The sequence below is a fragment of the Myotis nattereri genome (genome assembly GCF_964212035.1).
Source record: "Myotis nattereri genome assembly, chromosome: 21".
In the NCBI taxonomy this organism is placed as follows: domain Eukaryota; kingdom Metazoa; phylum Chordata; class Mammalia; order Chiroptera; family Vespertilionidae; genus Myotis; species Myotis nattereri.
In genome coordinates, this window is record NC_138097.1 from 1,318,517 (window position 1) to 1,332,551 (window position 14,035).

At 58.6% G+C, this 14,035-nt stretch overlaps 1 long non-coding RNA gene across 1 annotated transcript in view; it reads left to right on the forward strand.

Moving 5' to 3' along the window:
- The first annotated feature begins 10,642 nt into the window (after window positions 1-10,642).
- LOC308535919 overlaps window positions 10,643-14,035 on the forward strand; it is a 62,206-nt gene continuing 58,813 nt past the window's right edge. The window contains exons 1-2 of the long non-coding RNA XR_013997320.1: window positions 10,643-11,598; window positions 13,159-13,357. This is a non-coding gene — a long non-coding RNA (uncharacterized lncRNA). The remainder of the gene's footprint in view (window positions 11,599-13,158; window positions 13,358-14,035) is intronic.

The window sequence follows — 14,035 nt, forward strand, 5'->3', positions numbered from 1 at the left end:
GACAGGGAGGGACTGTTCATAGTACATCCTTGTCCGTCATCATCACACAGAACTAGTCACGGGAGCATATCAGGGACCTAGAGAGGCAAGTAATGCAACTGCATTTCGCAGGACAGAGTCGGCGAAGATAGTTATTTGAGGGAGTTTGTTTAATATGTGAAGAGGTGACTGCCCATCATCAGCACTTTCAGACTTAAGCAAACCATCGAGTGAATACATATCCGACGTAATAAAAGGCTAATAGGCACCTTGTCCCCTTGACTGGGAGTTCGACCAGGGGGTGGGGCCGGCCGGCCAACTGCCCGCAGCCCTTCCCCCAGCCTGCCCAGCCCCATTGGCGCCCCCCTCCCCCTGCATCAGGGTGGGCCGGCTGGCCCCCACATGTGCACGAATTCGTGCACCGGGCCTCTAGTATCAAATACAGCAGGTCCTCGCGTTGCGTTACGTTGGGGATCCGTTCCCACGGCACGACATACCGTGATTTTCCGTACGTCGGAACCCACGTGCATAACAGTAAAAAAAATGTAAAAGATAACAATTCCTGACCTTTCCTTGTGGTAAATAAATAATAAAAAACATAAAGCATATAGGTACATATGTCGAAATGACAGAACTTTTTAAAAAAAATATATTTTATTGATTTTTTACAGAGAGGAAGGGAGAGGGATAGAGTCAGAAACATCGATGAGAGAGAAACATCGATCAGCTGCCTCCTGCACACCCCCCACTGGGGATGTGCCCGCAACCAAGGTACATGCCCTTGACCGGAATCAAACCCGGGACCCCTCAGTCCGCAGGCCGACGCTCTATCCACTGAGCCACACCGGTCAGGGCCGGAACTTTTTTTTAATAAATAAATGGGAGGTGGCGATGTAACCACGAAACGACGTACGCTGAGTCTGACGTAACCGGAGGACTGCCTGCAAATGGATTTAAATGATAAAATGCCATTTTAAATCATAAAGTTGATACAAATATTTAAAGCCATAAGACCTGTTGGTGCTAAAGCTTTTGGATAAATGGGCACTTTTTTTTTTTTAAGGAAGGACTCAGATATATCTTTGTTTTTTCCTTTCTCTTTTTTTAAAAAAATACATTTGATTGTTTTTTTACAGAGAGGAAGGGAGAGGGATAGAGAGTTAGAAACATTGATGAGAGAGAATCGTGGATCGGCTGCCTCCTGCACGCCCCCCACTGGGGATGTGCCTGCAACCAAGGTACACGCCCTTCACCGGAATTGAACCCGGGACCCCTCCGTCCGCAGGCCGATGCTCTATCCCCTGAGCCACACCGGTCAGGGCTCTTTTTCTCTTTTTAAAAGATCTTTTATTGCTTTTAGAGAGAGAGGAAGGAAGAGAGAGAGAGAGAGAAAGAGAGACATGGACCTGCTGCCCCCTGCATGAGCCACACCGGCCAGGCCAGATAAATGCTAACCTTGCACGCCAGACGGGGACAAACTTTGTAAAGCACCTTGAAATCTGAAGCCTTATCTAGCGACGTGGCTGCCAGGAATTTCTCCCTGGAAAACACCAGGAAGACAAAATAACATTGTCCTCTGATCACTCGGGCAGCCAAATATCACCCTTCCTTCCTCCTGCCTCTGCCCACATCCAGACCCAGACCCAGAGCCAGCTGTGCAGCAACATGCTAACCAACGCGCCTCTCTGTGCCCGGGGCGTCCTCGTCTGGTCAAGCAGTCTTGTTTACTTTTGTTTTTATTTTTTATCCATTTCAGAGAAAAAGGGAGAGGGAGTGAGAGAGAGAAACATCCACGATGAGAGAGAATCGCGAATCGGCCGCCTCCTGCACACCCCACACTGGGGATCGAGCCCACAACCCGGGCATGTGCCCTGAGTGGGAATCGAACCCGGGACCCTTCAGCCCGTAGGCCGACGCTCTACCCACTGAGCCACACTGGCCGGGGCGGGAATCCTCACCGCCAAGGCACGTGACGGGGGAAAGGACGGAGACACTGGCTTTCGCAGGCATAGATGGTTCCAGGCGAGGAGTCTTGAGATGGGAAGGCTCCCTCCCACCAGGCTCTGTGGTCGAGAGGGCCTTCCTTCACCCCCACCCCCTGGGCTGGCTCAGCACCCTGTTCTCGCCCGAACGGAGCTGTTATCGTTGCTGCTCGAGACCGCCAAGGCGTCGATGTCTAGATCTGATTTATTAAGAACTATAGGCCCAGTGCACGACATTGGTGCGGGGGAGGGGGGAGTCCCTCAGCCTGGCCTGTGCCCTCTCGCAGGCCGGGAGCCCGCTGCCCTCGCCAGCCCTGAGCCCGGCTTCTGGCTGAGCGTCTGCCCCCTGGTGGTCAGTGCACGTCACAGCAACCGGTTGTTCCACCCATAGGTCAATTTGCATATTAGCCTTTTATTATATAGGGTGTGCAAGTTGCGCCTGGCCGGCATGGCTCCGTGGTTGAGCATCGACATATGACCCAGGAGGTCACAGTTCGATTCCCAATCAGGGCACATGCCTGGGTTGCGGGTTCCATCCCCAGTGTGGGGCGTGCAGGAGGCTGCAGGTCCATGATCCTCTCTCCTCATTGTTGTTTCTCTCTCTCCCTCTCCCGTTCTCTCTGAAATAAACAAATAAAAACCTCTTATCCACACACACACACAAGTTGCTTAGTAAAAAAAATAGCCTAACCTAGTGACAAACTGCGGGGGGGGGGGGGGACATTGTAAAGCGTATGGCAGATGATGTAAAAATAGACTTCACTAGAGGCCCGGTGCACGAATTCATGCACAGATGGGGTTCCAGCCGGTCCACCCTGATCGGGGCGATCAGGCTGGGCCGTAGGAAGTAGGGTGGCTGGCCCCACCGCCAATCGGGGTGGGGGGCCGATCGGGGGCAGTGTCGGCCGGGGGGTGGGGCCACGGGCGGTTGGCCGGCCAACCCCACCCCCTGGTCAAACTCCCGGTTGAACTCCGGGTCAGGGGACAACTTGCCTATCAGCCTTTTATTATATAGGATAACGGAGCCATGAGGCCAACGGGCACAGGCCACGAAGGGACTGTTCATAGTACATCCTTGGCCGTCATCATCACACAGAACTAGTCACGGGAGCATATCGGGGACCTAGAGATACAAGAATTTATTTGAAGGAGTTTGTTTAATATTTGAAGAGGTAATTGCCCATCATCATCACTTTCAGACTTTGCTCTCTGAAACCAATAAAAAAAAAATATATTTTTTAAAAAGCTTGCCAGCCCTAGCCGGTGTGGCTCAGTGGATGGAGCGTCGGCCTGCGGACCCAAGTGTCCCGGGTTCGATTCTGGTCCAGGGCACGGACCTCGGCGGCAGGCTCCTCCCCGGCCCGGGGCCCTGGTCGGGGTGCGTGCAGGAGGCGACCCATCGAGGTGTCTCTCTCCCATCGATGTTTCCCTCCGTCTCTCCCCCTCCCTTCCGCTCTCCCTAAAAATCAACGGAAAAATACCCTCGGGTGAGGATTAAAAAAGAAAAAGTAAACGAACGGTGGTTGTGAAATGTCGGGTCTGTGATTGCCCGGGAGAACAAGGGGCTCTTCACAGACACGGGCCCGCGTGTGGCGCCCGCCCGCGCCCGTCCCCGATCGCCTGTCTCTTTCCGTCTCCTGGCGATTAGTCATCCGTTTGGGACATGAACCCTTTCTTTCGTGTCCGCAAATGTCTTCTCCCCCCGCCCCCCTCACCCCAGCGGGTTCTTTTTTTATTTCTGTTTTCTCGGCGACGTCTTTTGCAGAGCACACCAGCTCAAGCCCTTTGTGGGTTTTGGCTTCGTTACCCCGGGAATGAGTAGATTTGAAACACATTCACTTTCTTTTTTTTTTTTTTTTTTAAAATATTTTATTGATTTTTTACAGAGAGGAAGGGAGAGGGATAGAGAGTTAGAAGCATCAACGATGAGAGAGAAACATCGATCGGCTGCCTCCTGCACGGCCCCCACTGGGGATGTGCCCGCAACCCAGGTACACGCCCTTGACAGGAATCGAACCCGGGGCCCTTCAGTCCGCAGGCCGACGCTCTATCCACTGAGCCACACCGGTCGGGGCTAAACACATTCACTTTCTTTCAAAGCCACAAGAGGAAGCAGACAGCTACACTGTCTTCCCAGTCCCCCCAAACAGGACTCCCTGGGCCCAGGACACATGGAGCAGCGATGAGTATTAGCTGCTGTCCTTCATAGAAACATGGTGTTTTATTCTCCGCTGAGAGAAAGGGAGAGAGAGAGAGAGAGAGAGAGAGAGAGAGAGAGAGAGAGAGAGGGAAACATCAATGATGAGAAAGAATCATGGACCGGCTGCCCCCTGCATGCCCCCCACTGGGGATCGAGCCCACAACCCGGGCCTGTGCCCTTGACTGGGAATCGAACCGTGACCTCCTGGTTCCTAGGTGGATGCTCAACCACGGAGCCACGCCAGCGGGCTGGATGTGTCTTATTTTTGAGGCTGAGTAATAGCCCACTGAATGGACATACCGCCTGTTGCGTATCCATGCCTCTGCTGATGGGCCCTTCTGGCTGTCGTCAATGACGCTGCCGTGAGCATGGGTGCTCAGCTGTCTCCTCAGCGCCTTGCTTTCCATTCCTTTGGCCATGTTCCCCGAAGTGGGATTGTTGGGGCAGAGCAATTTTTTGAAGAAAGCCCAGTTATTTTCCACTCTCGTCCCTGCGTACAATCTCTCCAACACTTTGCCAATGCTTGTTATTATTTTAAAAAGTGTTCTTAAATCCTCGCCTGAGGAGATGCTTATTGATGAGAGAGAGAGAGAGAGAAGCATCAGTGTGAGAGAGAAACATCTATCAGTTGCCCCCTATACGTGCCCCGACCAGGAATCGAACCCACAACATTTTGGTGTACGGGATGACACTCCAACCAACTGAGCCAGCTGGCCAGGGCTAGATAATTATCTATACTAATAAAAAGGTAATATGCTAATTAGACCAAACATCTTCCGGGCGACCTTCCGGAAGTCCTTTGGAACAAAGCCATGGTGGCGGGGCCACGGCAGAGCCAGTTAGGGGTGATCGGGCCAGCAGGGGAGAGCAGTTAGAGGGGAATCAGGCCGGCAGGCAGGTGAGCAGTTAGGAGCCCATGGTCCCGGATTGCGAGAGGGATGTCTGACTGCCGGTTTAGGCCCAATCCCACAGGGGTCCTGGATTGGAGAGGCTACAGGCCGGGCTGAAGGACACCCCCCACCCTGTGCATGAATTTCATGCACCGAGCCTCTAGTCCTATATAATAAAGAGCTAATATGCTAATTAGACCGGACGGCAGAACAACCTTCCAGAACGACCGGTGGGTGGGAGGCAGGGCTGCGAGGCAGCCAGGGCCGTGAGGGCCAAGCCCCTTGCATGGATTTCGTGCACTGGGCCTCTAGTGTTCCTATAAATTAATATGTTTCCCTTTCGGACCAATCGTAGCTTGCTATACACATCCCTTTGCACTTTACTTTTTCGTTTTGGTACATACATTTATCATTCTTCTTTTTTTAAAAAATATAATTTATTAGAGGGATAGAGAGTTAGAAACATCGATGAGAGAGAAACATCGATCAGCCGCCTCCTGCACATCTCCTACTGGGAATGTGCCTGAAACCGAGGTACATGCCCTTGACCGGAATCGTACCCGGGCCCCTTCAGTCCACAGGCCGACGCTCTATCCACTGAGCCACACCGGTCAGGGCTATCATGATTCTTTATTAAAATAACTGCATAGCATTCCCTTGGGAGGATGTAGCCTCATTTAATCAGCCCCATGACTAGGCATGTAGGCTGTTTCCTCTTTTTTAGTATTTTCCCTATTACAAATAGGGTTGCAACGGATAAGGCTGTCATTTCCTACATTGCGCCAATATTCCTATAGGCTAAGCTATTGGGACTGGAATTCCTGAGTCAGACATTTTCGTAAATCTTGGCAGGTCGCCCTCCGCGGTGGTACCCGTTTGCACTCTTATCAGTGATGTATGAGGCGAGGATGTGTCCTGCACCCCCCGCCCCCTCCCCCAGCAAAGGGGGCAGCCTCGAGCTCTTGGGGTGCAGCCAGTGGGATGCGTACGTCGGCGTAGTATTAATCTGCCTCTCTGTGTGTGTGTGCAAAGCTGAGCCTCTTTGCAAAATGTTTAGGGACCCCTGGACCCCCGCTCCCGCCCCCACATTCCAGGTGTAAGCGTTCTGTTTTAACTATAAAGGCGCCCCCGTGTGCTCACTCGCTCCCAGGGTAGACCCCTCCTGCTCACCGACTGTTGGACCCTGTAGGCGTGACCTCGAGGGCCGGCTTCTGCCTTCCCGGGTGTGCAACCTGGGGAGAGAGATTTTGAGCTAAACATCCAACTATTTTTTAAAAAATATATTATTATTGCTTTCAGAGAGGAAGGGAGAGGAAGAGAGAGAGAAACATCCATGATGAGAGAGAATCATGGATCGGCCGCCTCCTGCACGTCCCACACTGGGGATGGAGCCTGCCACCCAGGCCTGTGCCCTGACCGGGAATCGAACCCTGACCTCCTGGTTCACAGGTCGACGCTCAACCCCTGAGCCCCGCCAACTGTTTACGGAAAACTTACATACATGTGTGCATCTGTGCAGCTATAATCACATGCGGCCTGAACGTACATGGAAACGGACGTACACTGACATCGACAGAGCCGATCCTTGGCTAGAAGCAGTTTCCCCCTTTTTCTCTATTTTTCAAGCTGTGTGTAAGGTGCGGGCACGACGCTGCAGTGTCTCCTTTGTCCGTGATCTGACTTTTCAAAGTTCTTTTGCAAGGAACATGTAAGCTTAAAAAGAATATATATTTTTTTTCGTTGCACATTATTTATTTAGTACTTTCCATTTTCACTTAGTTCAGAATATTTCTAATTTCCTTGATGATTTCTTCTTTTCTTAAATTTTTTTCTCTGTTGATGAAGGTATTACGTATGTGTGCTTATCCCCCCATTGCCCCCCTGCCCCCCCCCCTCATGCCCTCACCCCCCTGGTGTCTGTGTCCCTTGGTTAGGCTTATATGCATGCATACAAGTCCTTTGGTTGATCTCTCCCACTCCCCCCCTCCCCTACCTTCCCTCTGAGCACGTGTGCTTTCTGCATTTAGAAAAAGGAGTCTGTGATGTGAAATCAATATTATTTTATTGATTTCAAAGGGGAAGGGAGAGGGAGAGAGAGAGAAACATCCATGATGAGAGAGAATCACGGATCGGCTGCCTCCTGCACGCCCCCCACTGGGGATCGAGCCCACAATCCTGGGCCTGTGCCCTTGACCGGGAACCGAACCCGGGACCCTTCGGGCCTTGGGCCGACGCTCTACCCACTGAGCAACACCGCAGGGGAGGAACGTCCTTTCTCTTTGGCGATGCTGGGCTCGAAGAGGAAGATGCAGAAATCCTTGTGCAGAGCTCCTGGTGGTTGGCCAGCGATCTGGGGCTTCCCGGCCCCCAATCCCAGCACCCACCGACCCCCCTCCCCTCGGGAAGTGAGGCCTGGCCTCCTCGCAGGCAACCTCATCTGCCTTCAACCAGACCCGGAACCTGGCCCATTCTGAGGCCTGGAAACCTGGCCCCAGCTCCCAGCCTGGGAAATTCCCTTCCCAGATGCCAGCGTCAGGCTCCGTGTGCAAGGGCGACCCCTGCAGGTGGCATCGAAAATGCCGGCGACCGGGGACCCTCTTCTCCTAGGAGAGCCAGCCATCCGGGCCTGAGGTCTTGTGTGTTTGTGGGGTCCCTTCGCTCCTCACCCCACCTCTCCGGGCCCCAGGTCCCCGCAGGCATGGCCTGACGTCTCTCTGGGTAAAAACCAGACCCCAGGCTGGGAGGATGGAGCCGGAGGCCTGGGCCAGCCTTTCCCAGGTTCAGGGCTGGTTTGCCAGTCGGCCAGCAGGTAGAGAGAGGGCGGTGGCTCTGCAGCCAGGGACAGACATGGACGTGGGAATGCAGGGCGCGGGCAGCTGGGCGGGGAGCCAGGAGCCGGCGGCCGGGCTGTGGAGGGGCTGCCCAGCTGGGGAAGGACGGGGCCGGGTCCCACCTGGACGGGGCGTCCCGGCTCCTGGATCTGCTCTTCGAAGAGCAAGCGTTTGGGTGGAGGGGAGTTGGCCAGGGTGGGTGTGCTGCCAGCATCCGTCCGCAGGAGAATTCCCCGCCACAGCCCGTCCATCACGGGCGCTGAGTGGGGGCGCGGGGCGGCCGGGGCCGAGGAATCTGGCTGCGGACACGCCGAGCCCGCCTGCAACTCATCATTGCTCTGCTCCCCGGGGGGCACTGGCTGCAGATAAAGCGAGAGGAATGTGAGGGCCTCGGAAAAACATGACGAAGCATTTCTCAGAGCCCTCTGGGGAGTAGGCCCCACGCCTGCCCCGTCCACGGGCAAGGGCAGGCCCGCGTGTGGCCCCACCGTGCCAGGCGCTGGGTGAGGCCCGTTCCAGGCTGAGCCGCCGCCTCTGGGCCAGGTGCTCTGCCTCCCGCGTGGCTGTGGGTTCTGGTGTGTGTGTGGGGGGAGGGGGGCTCCTGTTACAGGAAGGAAAGGGGCCCTGGCTGGTGTGGCTCAGTGGATAGAGCGTCAGCCTGCGGAAGGGAGGATCCCGGGTTCGATTCCCGGTCAAGGGCACATGCCCGGGTTGCAGGCTAGATGGGGATTAATCTAGGGGGCATGCAGGAGGCAGCCGATCCGTGGTTCTCTCTCATCATGGATGCTTCTCTCTCTCTAGGTCCCTCTCCCTTCCTCTCTGAAATGAATAAAATATACTTTTATTTATTTTTAAAATATATTTTATTGTGTTGTTTTTTTTTTACAGAGAGGAAGGGAGAGGGATGGAGAGTTAGAAACATCTGAGAGAGAAACATCGATCAGCTGCCTCCTGCACGCCCCCTACTGGGGATGTGCCCGCAACCCAGGTGCATGCCCTTGATGGGAATCGAACCCGGGACCCTTCAGTCCGCAGGCCGATGCGCTATCCACTGAGCCACACCGGTCAGGACATAAAATCTATTTTTAAAGGAAAGGAACCAGGGCACTTGGTTCCACTGAATTTGCTGGAAAGGAAGGCTGGGGAGGGGCCTGCCTTTGCACCCAGCTGGTTCAGGGCGGGGTCCTGGAGGGAGGGAGGGAGGGCGGGCGGGCGGGCTGGCTGCCCAGGCTGTGCCAGGGGATGGAGGCTCTGCCCGCCCAGAGACGTGGGCCCAGACCCCAGCAGGCGGCTCTGGCGGACTGCAGCCCGGATGCGGCCTCAGGGAGCGGGTGCGTGAGCCCAGAAGGCAGACCGTCCTGCAGGCTCGGTTCTCCCGGGCTCGGGCTGGCTGGAAGGAGGGGAGCCGGGTGTCCTCAGGGGACTCCGGCCACACAGGTGAGGGGGCCCAGCTGTAAGCTGCAAAAAGAAATGGAGGAGGAAGGAAGACCTGGTATCCACGCCCTCACTTCGCAGACAACAGGCAGACCCAGAGAGGGCGAGGCGAGCGGCCGGGTGCCCGGGGGGCCTGGGCGGGCCCCTCACCAGGGGCTTTGTTTACTCTGCCAGACGTAGCGAGAGATGACACCTTTGACCCTCGAGGATGGGGTCTGCCCACACCTGGGACGGATTCCCACGCACTGAGCACCCACTATGCGCTGGGTCCCGCCACCGTCCCAGCCTCTTGTGAGTCCTCCCTGCTGTCCTGCGGGGGGAGCGTCACAGAACCCATTTCCCTGAGGAGGAGACTGAGGCCCAGGGAGGTCAGTATATGACCCTCGTCCACAGCCACCCCCCCCCCCCCGCGTGTCTGACCCGGTTTCCATCAAAGGGCAGCCATTTGCCTCTGGGAGAGCCTGCGAGCTCCCCACAGTGGGGTGAGGCCACCCTTTCCTGACCAGTTAAACAAACAAACAAAAAAAGATGGCCCTGGCTGGTGTGGCCCAGTGGATAGAGCGTCGGCCTGTGGACTGAAGGGTCCCGGGTTCGATTCCGGTCAAGGGCATGGACCTTGGTGGCGGGCACATCCCCAGTAGGGAGTGTGCAGGAGGCAGCTGATCGATATTTCTCTCTCATCGATGTTTCTGACTCTCTATCCCTCTCCCTTCCTCTCTGTAAAAAATCAATGAAATATATTTTTTTAAAAAAAGATTGTGAGGGTCTCTCTCTCCTCCGTGGCCTCCTCCTCCGGGGAGCCAGCAGCGCGCGGGGGATTTTTCTGTCCTTGCGCCGCGACCCTCCCACCCTGGAGCCAGGATTTGCGCTCCCAGCGCCCAGCCCGCCGCTTCGAGGCCGGGGATCCAGCGCCCCCACCCGGCGGCTGCGGCGCCTTCTCGGAGCGCCTGGCTCCGGCCGGGGCGCGGGCGGGAGGGAGCCCGGGAGGGGGGGCGGGCTGGCGGCGGGGCGCCTGGGCCCGGGGAGGAGCCAGCGCTCTGGCTGCCGGAGCGGCAGCTATAAAGCCGGGCGCTGGCGGCGGCGGTTGGAAACGCGAGCGCAGCGCAGCCGAGAGGTCGGACGAGCCGAGCCCCGCGAGCCAGGAGCCAAGAGCCAGGAGCCAGGAGCCTCGGGCAGCTCGGCCAGGCCTGAACCCCGCTTCCCAGACCCGCCCCAGCGCTGCCTGCCCGCGGCCCGGAGCTCTGCGCCCCGCGGCGGCCGCCGGACCCGCCGGCCTCTGCGCTCCCCGCCGGGGAGGCGTGGCACCGCCGGGGCGGCCGACCGACCGGGAGGTAAGGGCGCTGGCGGGCGCGCAGGCTGCCCAGCCTCGGAGGGGAGCGCAGCGTGGGTGGCGGGGGGGTAGCCGGCGGCTCCACGCGTCAGCATCGGCTCCTGTTTGTCTGCTCCGTGCTGTCTGTCTGTCTGTCCCCGCGCACGCCCTCCCCCGTCCCCGTCCTCGGTGAGATTTTTTCTCTGCGGATCGATCATGCGATCCCTTTGCCAGCGGCAGGTGCCCGGGCGCCTGTGTCCCTTGGAGCGCATCCAGCGCGGGGGGTGGGCAGACCCCCGGCTTTCCAGAGAGCCCTCCCTCCTGGATGGGTCGCGGGGCTCGTACCCAGGACGGCCCTCAGCGGGGGGTTTGCGGCTGGAGCCGGCTCGCAGGGTCCCGTTGCGGAGTCTGGACGACCCGGGAGCCGCTCGCGCTGCGCACAGGGGCGCGCGCGCCTGGAGACGGGTCTGCGCTGCGCCGCCGCCGCCGCCGCCGGGTCTCAGCACCGGCTCCTCTCTGCCCCCCCCCCTCCTCCTCCCGGACGGCGCCAGGCTACGAGCAGGGTGGTGGGGTGGAGGCCATTGAACCGTAGAAGACACGAGGGCCCCCGCGGATGTGCAGTCGGGGGCTCCAAGCTGGCATCTCTGGAGGAGCGTTCGGTGGTTCCCGGCAAGGCACGGCGGCTCCGGGAAAGGCCGGCTTAGGTCGGAAGGCCAGGCAGGGACCCGGCGGAGCGCAGGCCGGGTCTCCAGCGCGCGCGGCTCCGGGATCGAGGGCCGGAGACCTTCCGGAGCGGACGGACCCGTGGGGCGCACGTGCCCCCAAGAAAGGCGCTCCATGCGTGCGCCCAGGTGCCCAGCCGCGGACTCGCTCTCAGCGCACCTCGGCGGCCCCCGGAGCCCAACGCCACGCGCTGCCAGCTGCCGGATGTGCGGTCCCGAGTCCTGCTCCCTGCGGCCAGCGCTGCCCACAGGTGAGAACTCCCTTTGGACGGACCCTTTGAGGTGTGAGCCAGGGCCTGGCTGCCGCCCCGTCCCGGAGCTGGTGAGCCCGGAGCGACTCTCTCCGTTCCGGCGGTCGGTCTGGAGAGAGAGAGAGAGAGAGAGAGAGAGAGAGAGAGAGAGAGAGAGAGAGAGAGAGAGAGAGAGAGAGAGAGAGAGAGCCGGGGGCGGGCGGGCGGGCACACCCGGGGTGGAGGGGGAAGGAGGGGTGGGAGCCCGCGGCGACGCGTGCCCAGGCGCCGCGCCACCATGGACAGCTCCCAGGCGCTTCCTCCACGCCGGGTCCCTGGCCCTGGGTCTCCGGCAAGTCGCGCGCTTTCCTCCCAGACTCTGGGCGTGAGAGCGCAGGGCAGGGGAAGAGGGTGGGGGGCTGGTCTGGGGGACCCCCCGGTGCCCCGTCCCCAGGCTGGGCGAGCCACTCGGGAGGAGAGCGCGTGGCCCAGCCGGGGGTCACCCTGGGCTCCTGGAGCTTCCGAGGGAGGCGGGGAGGGGAAGCCGGACTCCCCGGGACCTGGCGCCAACCGCTCGCTGTGCCTCTCCCAGGACCCTGTTCCGCTTTGAGGACACTGTTCGGTGAGCGAGGTACCGGGAGCGTATGTTAGTGTCACAGCCCCCGGGACGAGCCGAACAGAGCAAGTTCACGGAGAACGGGTCTGGGTGCCTTTGCCAAAGCCGCTGGGCTGTGTTCCGAGCCTGTTCGCTCCAAGGGGCTTCCCGCTCCCCGCGAGGCCCCCCGCGTCCCCTCCCGAGCCCAGCGTGGGGTGTCCCTGGCTGGTTGCCTGGCAGCACGTGGGCGCACCTGTAGGGGCGCATCTGCCGGTCCAACAAGTCCCTCCCCTGCACAGAAAGGCCACCTGCTGGGGCGCTTCTGTTCTGGCACCTCCACGTACACAGTGGTGTGGATCTCCCCCCAACTTGGGAAAAAAAATGTGAGAGATTCGGGTCCGCTGCTGCGGGTGACGGAAGGCCGGCCGGAGGGTAAAAGCCATGGAGCTTCCCCTCTTCTCTCTTTGGCCACAGCCTGTGTGATTGTCCAACAGTCATGTCCGCTCAGGGCCTGTGTCCTGCTGAGCTGTTCATGAGAAGGGGCACAGGGAATGCTCTGAAAGTGGTGGCCATCACAGGCGTATTTTGTATCTATTTATTTTTATACCTAAGGCCCGGTGCACGGGTTCGTGCACTGGCGGGGTCCCAGCAGCCAGCTGACCTACCGGTGGGAGTGTCTGCCCCCCGGTGGTCAGTGCGCATCATCATTGCGACCGGTCGGGCGGTCCACGGAAAGGTCAGACACTTAGCACAGGACGCTTTTATTCTATAGGATGATGTCAGAGAGGCAGGGAGAGGGGGGAGAGAGAGAGTGACATCCATGAGGAGAGAGAATCACGGATCGGCTGCCTCCTGCACGCCCCACACTGGGGCTGGAGCCCGCAACCCGGGCCTGTGCCCTGACCGGGAACCGAACCCTGACCTCCTGGTCCACAGGTCGTGGCCAGCCCTCTGCTCTCGCCCCTGACCGAGCCCTTGTTTCGCAGGGATTCCGTCTCCAGCTTATTTTCACGTTTGAGAACTCGACGGAACCGATGGAGGTGCTGAAGTGGACGGCAATGCCAAAAAAAGAAGAAAAAAAGAAAAGAAAAAGAAAAAGTCGAATTCAAAGATAAATGGAGCTTTTCTTGTGAGAGGAGTCCATCGCCTGTTTTTCCCACCTGCACCGCTCAGAGGCAAGATCAAGTAAGTCATATTTAAAAAAAAAAAAAAATTTTATTGATTTTTTACAGAGAGGAAGGGAGAGGGATAGAGAGTTAGAAACATCGATGAGAGAGAAACATCCATCAGCTGCCTCCTGCACACCCCCCACTGGGGATGTGCCCGCAACCCAAGTACATGCCCTTGACCGGCATCGAACCCGGGACCCTTCAGTCCGCAGGCCGACGCTCTATCCACTGAGCCACACCGGCCAGGGCAAGAAGTCACGTCCTCGCCGCCTCTGGTCGGATGCTCGGTGCTTTACGAGCCTCCTCTCAGAGGCAGGCAGGGCCTCCCCAGGGGCCTCCGGGACCCGATGGGGGTGAGGTCCTCTTGGGTGTCGGTGGGGAGTGGCCCTGGGGCCCCACTGTTGGGTCATGGGGGTTCCCTGTCCCTGGGCTAGGAGCCCCTCCATGGTCGTCCCCAGGCGGGAAGCACGTCCTCCCTTCGCGTGGGCCTGGGCGGCTGTGAGACCCTGACAGACGCTCGCTGAGCCGGGAGCCCTGGCTGAGTGCTGGGTCCTGTTGGGTTTCAACATTCCTTCTGGGCCCGGCCGGCGTGGCTCAGGGGTTAAGCATCGACCTAGGAACCAGGAGGTCGGGGTTCGATCCCGCTCAGGGCACAGGCCCGGGTTGCGGGCTCCTTCCCCAGTGGGGGGCGTGC